Below are 6,158 nucleotides of genomic sequence, written 5' to 3' on the forward strand. Positions count from 1 at the left end.
TCAGCTGAATGTTTAGTGATTTAAATGTATTTCTAAATATTTGTGTTGTCTGGCCACAAATCCATTTACTTCATTAAATTTCGATATCTTCATATATTGTGATTCATTTGAAAAGTTAATAGCCGGGGCGCCTGGGTGGCTCAGTGGGTTAAGCCGCTGCCTTCGGCTCAGGTCATGATCTCAGGGTCCTGGGATCGAGTCCTGCATCGGGCTCTCTGCTCAGCGGGGAGCCTGCTTCCTCCTCTCTCTCTCTGCCTGCTTCTCTGCCTACTTGTGATCTCTCTCTGTCAAATAAATAAATAAAATCTTTAAAAAAAAAAAAAAGTTAATAGCCTCAGCATTTTACAACAGTCACTCTGTTCAGTTAGGAAGACAGAAGCTTTTATTTCACATATTTTCCCTTGAACTGAGAGCTCAATAAGCTATTTCCTCATGTTGAAATAAATGCTATTTATTATTATTAAAAAGATTTTATTTACTTATTTGACAGAGAGAGAGAGATCACAAGTAGGCAGAGAGGCAGGCAGAGAAAAAGGGGGAAGCAGGCTCCCTGATGAGCAGAGAGCCCGCTGTGGGGCTCAATCCTAGGACCCTGGGATCATGACCTGAGCCAAAGGCAGAGGCTTAACCCACTGAGCCACCCAGGCACCCATGTTTGCCTGTTTTTGAATGGTATTTATTCTGCTTGTTTAATTCATTGCCCAAAGGCTGTTTAAAAAAAAAAAAATACAGTCTACTGGACTTCTCTGCCCCATTTGATACTATCCATTGCCACGGTTTCATGGTCCTTCCTCTCTGATCTTCTCAAATACCACTGTCTGAGGTCCTTTTAACTCTGATCATTCTTCTTATCTTGGGCTCTCTCACTGCCTTAGCTGTTGTGATTTCTCTTGGGACTCCTTCTTTTCTCTCTGGTGTGCTTATCTGATGTCCTCAACCATTCTTACTGCTTCATTCATAGATATTAACTTTCAAATCTGTTTCTTAAGCACCAACCTTAACCTTGAATTCCAGACTTGTATTTTTAACTGTATTTTGGACACCTCTATGTGGCCATACAAAATATATTTTTTTCGTTATCATTTATTAACCACCTGAATACACACAAAAAATTGTCCTTTTCCTAGATTCCTGTTCTTAGTGAATGGTATTGCCATCCATCCTTTTCCCCAAGCTGGAAATCTCAGTTATTCTCAATTACTCCCACTTTTTCCCCTCTCATGTTCAGTTAGTAATTCTAAATATTCTCTTTCAGAAAAATCTTCAGTCTAGCCCATCTTTCCCATTCTTTGCCTTTGCCCTAGTTTAGGCTTACATCATCTTTCACTTGGACTATCCAAAGAGCCTCAGAATTGGTCTCCTTTTGGTACAGAGAACTCCCATCAAAGTAAAAAAAAGCAGGCCAACATCAAGACATATTCTAACTAAATTTGCAAAATGTAGCAATAAAGAAAAAATTCCTAAAAGTAGCAAGACAAAAGAAGTCCCTAACTTACAAGGGAAGACCAATAAGGTTAGCAGCAGATCTCTCCCCAGAAACTTTTGGCAAGTCAGAAGGCAGTGGCATGATATATTCAATGTTCTGGATAGAACAGAATACTAGATAGAACAAGAGAATAGAATACTCTATCCAGTAACAGTCATTCAGAATAGAAGGAGAGATAAACAGTTTCTCCCCCCCAAAAAACTAAATGGGTTCATGACCACAAACCAGCCATGAAAGAAATATTAAAAGGACATTTTGAGTAGAAAAGAAAGACCAAAAATGACAAAGACTAGAAAGGAACAGAGAAAATCTCCAGAAACAATGACAGAACAATAAAATGGCACTAAATACATATCTATCAATAATTACTCTGAATGTAAATGGACTAAATGCTCCAATCAAAAAACATGGAGTGTCAGAATGGATTAAAAAAAAAAAAAAAACCAGTCAGTCCTCAAGGCGTCGGTGCTGTGTGGTGTTGGAATCTTGTTGCTTGTCAGCCTGTGCGTGCGTGCGCGGATATGGCCTCAAATGACTATACCCAACAAGCAACCTAAAGCTATGGGGCCTACCCCACCAGCCTGGACAGGGCTATTCCCAGCTGAGCAATCAGCCCGCTGGACAACAGAGTTACAGTGGTTATGGCCAGTCAGACACTTCAGGCTATAGCCAGAGCAGCTATGGTTCTTCTTATGGACAGACCCAGAACACAGGCTATGGCCCTCAGTCAGCTTCCCAGGGATAGACTGGTGGCTATGGCAGTAGCCAGAGTTCTCAGTTATCTTATGGGCAACAGTCCTCTTATCCTGGCTATGGCCAGCAGCCAGCTCCTAGCAGCACCTCGGGAAGTTATGGTAGTTGTTCTCAGAGCAGTGGCTACGGGGAGCCCCAGAGTGGGGGCTATGGCCAGCAGTCTGGCTATAGTGGACAGCAGCAAGGCTATGGACAGCAGCAAAGCTCCTATAATCCCCCTCAAGGCTATGGACAACAGAACCAGTACAACAGTAGCAGTGGAGTTAACTACGGCCAAGATCAGTCCTCCATGAGTCGTGGCGGCAGCGGTTATGGCAATCAGGACCAGAGTGGTGGTGGTGGTGGCTACGGGGGAGGCCAGCAGGACCGTGGGGACCGCGGCCGGGGCAGTGGCGGTGGTTACAACCGTAGCAGCGGTGGCTATGAACCCAGAGGTCGTGAAGGTGGCCGTGGAGGCAGAGGTGGCATGGGCGGAAGTGACCGTGGTGGCCTCAATAAATTTGGTGGCCCTTGGGACCAAGGATCACATCATGACTCCGAACAGGATAATTTAGACAACACCACCATCTTGGTGCAGGACTTGGCGAAAATGTTACAACTGAGTCTGTGGCTGATTACTTCAAGCAGATTGGTATTATTAAGACAAATAGGAAAACAGGACAGCCCATGATTAATCTGTACACAGACAGGGAAACGGGCAAGCTGAAGGGAGAGGCAACAGTGTTGTTTGATGACCCACCATCTGCTAGAGCAGCTATTGACTGGTTTGATGGTAAAGAATTCTCTGGGAATCCTATCAAGGTCTCATTTGCTACTCGGCGAGCAGACCTCAATTGGGGCGGTGGCAATGGTCATGGAGGCCGAGGGCGAGGAGGACCTATGGGCCGGAGGCTACAGAGGTGGTGGCAGTGGTGGCGGTGGCCGGAGAGGATTCCCTAGTGGTGGTGCTGGCGGCGGCCAGCAGCGAGCTGGTGACTGGAAGTGTCCAAATCCTATATGTGAGAACCTGATCTTCTCCTGGAGGAATGAATGCAACCAGTGTAAGGCCCCTAAACCAGATGGCCCAGGACAGGGACCGGGAGGCTCTCATATGGGGGGTAACTATGGAGATGATTGTCGTGGTGGAAGAGGAGGCTATGATCGGGGTGGCTACCAAGGCCAAGGCGGAGACCATGGGGGCTTCCGAGGGGGCCGGGGTGGTGGGGACAGAGGTGGCTTTGGCCCTGGCAAGATGGACTCCAGAGGTGAGCCCAGACAGGATCGCAGGGAGAGGCCGTATTAGCTTGGCTCCCGAGGTCCTGCAACAGCTTTCCTTCTTGTACCCAGTGTTACCCTCATTATTTCTGTAACCTTCCAACTCCTGATCACCATGGGTTTTTTTGTGTCGGACTATGTAATTGTAACCGTACCTCTGGTTCCCATTAAAAACCATCGTTTCAGTAAAATTTTTTTCCTCTTCCCCCTCTTCACTCCACTGGATGATTGATATCTGGGTCAGGAATGTGGGGAGTTTTTCTCTTTCAGATGGTCCTGCCTAGCAGGAACTGGAATAATTTGTTTCTGCTTAGCAGGAACTGGAATAAAGTGTTTGATACTTGGTCCAAACAAAAAATAAAAAACAAAAAACAAAAAACAAACCAAGACCCATCTACATGCTGCCTAAGAAGACTCATTTTAGACCTAAAGACACCTGCAGATTGAAAGTGAGGAGATGGAGAAATATTTATCATGTAAAGGGACATCAAAAGAAAGAGGAACCATGTTTGTATCAAACTCGATTTTAAACCAAAGAATGTAGCAAAAGATGAAGAAGGGCACTATATCATAACAAAGGGGTCTATCCAACAGGAAGATCTAGCAATTGTAAATATTTATACTCCCAACATGGGAGCACCTAAATATATAAAACAATTAATAACAAACATAAAGGAATTCATTGATAATAATATAGTAATGGTAGGGGACTTTAAGACCCCACTTAACAGCAATGGACAGATCATCTAAGCAGAAAACCAACGAGGAAACAATGACTTTAATGACACGCTGGGCTGGATGGACTTAACAGATATATTCAGAACATTACATCTTAATGCAGCAGAATACATATTCTTTTCAAGTGCACATGAAACATTCTCCAGAACAGATCATATACTAGGTCACAAGTCAGGCCTCAACAAGAACCAAAAGACCGAAATCATACCTCAATGCTAAGAAACTGGAAGTCAACCACAAAAAAAAAATTTGGAAAGACCACAAATACATGGCCTTTCCATGTATTTAACATACATTTAATCCATGTATTTCCATGTATTAAACAATGAATGGGTCAACCAGGAAATCACAGAAGAAATTAAAAGAATGAAAACAAATGGAAATGGAAACACAATGATCCAAAACCTTTGGGATGCAGCAAAAGTGGTTCTAGAGGGAAGTATATTGCAGTATAGGCCTTCCTCAAGGAGCAAGATAATTCTCAAATAAACAACCTAACCTTGCACCTAAAGGAGATAGAAAAGAACAACAAAGACTAAAGCCTCCAGAAGAAGGGAAATAATAATGATTAGAGCAGAAATAATGGATATAGAAACTAAAACAACAACAACAACAAAACAACAAAAACAAAAACAGAACAATGAAACCAAGAGTTTGTTCTTTAAAAAAATTAATAAAATTGATAAATCCCTAGCCAGATTTCTATCAAAAAGAAAAGAGAAAAAGGGCACCTGGCTGGCTCGGTTGTTAAAGCCTGAGGCTCTCGATCTTAACCCCCACACTGGTGTAGAGACTACTTACATAAATAAGTAAGTCTTTAAGAAAAAAAAGAAAAGAGAAAGGATCCAATAAATAAAATCACAAATGAGAGGGGAGAAATAACAACGAATACCACAGAAATACACACAATTATAAGAGAAAATTATGAAAAACTATATGCCAACAAATTGGATGACCTGGAAGAAATGGATAAATTCCTAGAAACATACGAATGACTAAAACTGAATCAGGAAGAAAGAGAAAACTTGAACAGACTGATAACCAGCAAAGAAACTGAATCAGTAATAAAAAATCTCCCAACAAAAAAAAGTCCAGGGTCAGATGGCTTCCCGGGGGAATTCTACCAATTGTTTAAATGAGAGTTAATACCTATTCTTCTCAAACTATTCCAAAAAATAGAAGGAAAACTTCCAAACTCATTCCATGAGGCCAGCAATGCCCTGATACTAAAACCAAATAAAAGTTCCACTAAAAAAGGGAACTACAGGCCAACATCCCTGAGGAACATGAATGCAAAAATTCTCAATAAAATACTAGCAAATTAAATCCAACAGTCCATTAAATGAATCATTCACCATGATCAAATGGGATTTATTCCACGGACACAAGGGTGATTTGATATTCACAAATCAATCAAAGTGATGCACCACATTAATAAAAGATACAGATCTTTATGATCATTTCAATAGATGCAGAAAAAGCATTTGACAAAGTACAACATCCATTTATGATAAAAACAAAACCCTCAACAAACTACGTTTAGAGAGAACATACCTCAGTATTATAGAGGCCATATATGAAAATCTCTCAGCTACTATTTCCTCAATGGGGGAAAAACCGAGATCTTTTCCTCTACGGTCAGGAACAAGGCAAGGATGCCCACTCTCACTACTGTTGTCCAACATAGTACTGGAAGTTCTAGCTTCAGCAATCAGACAACAAAAAGAAATGAAAAGCATCCAAATTGGCAAGGAAGAATCAAACTTTCACTATCTGTAGATGACATGATACTGTATATAGAAAACCCAAAAGAGTCCACACAAAAGCTGCTAGAACTGACACATGAATTTAGTAGAGTCATAGGATATAAAATCAATGTACAGAAGTCTGTTGCATTTCTATACAGTAATAACAAGCAGCAGAAAGA

The 6,158-nt window shown here is 41.7% G+C and overlaps 1 pseudogene; it reads left to right on the forward strand.

Moving 5' to 3' along the window:
- Window positions 1-2,007: 2,007 nt before the first annotated feature.
- LOC101681699 lies at window positions 2,008-3,521 on the forward strand (annotated as a pseudogene).
- The last annotated feature ends 2,637 nt before the right edge of the window (window positions 3,522-6,158 follow it).

This window comes from Mustela putorius, unplaced genomic scaffold, assembly GCF_011764305.1.
Source record: "Mustela putorius furo isolate JIRA1106 unplaced genomic scaffold, ASM1176430v1.1 tig00003853_pilon_pilon_pilon, whole genome shotgun sequence".
NCBI classification, from domain to species: Eukaryota; Metazoa; Chordata; class Mammalia; order Carnivora; family Mustelidae; genus Mustela; species Mustela putorius.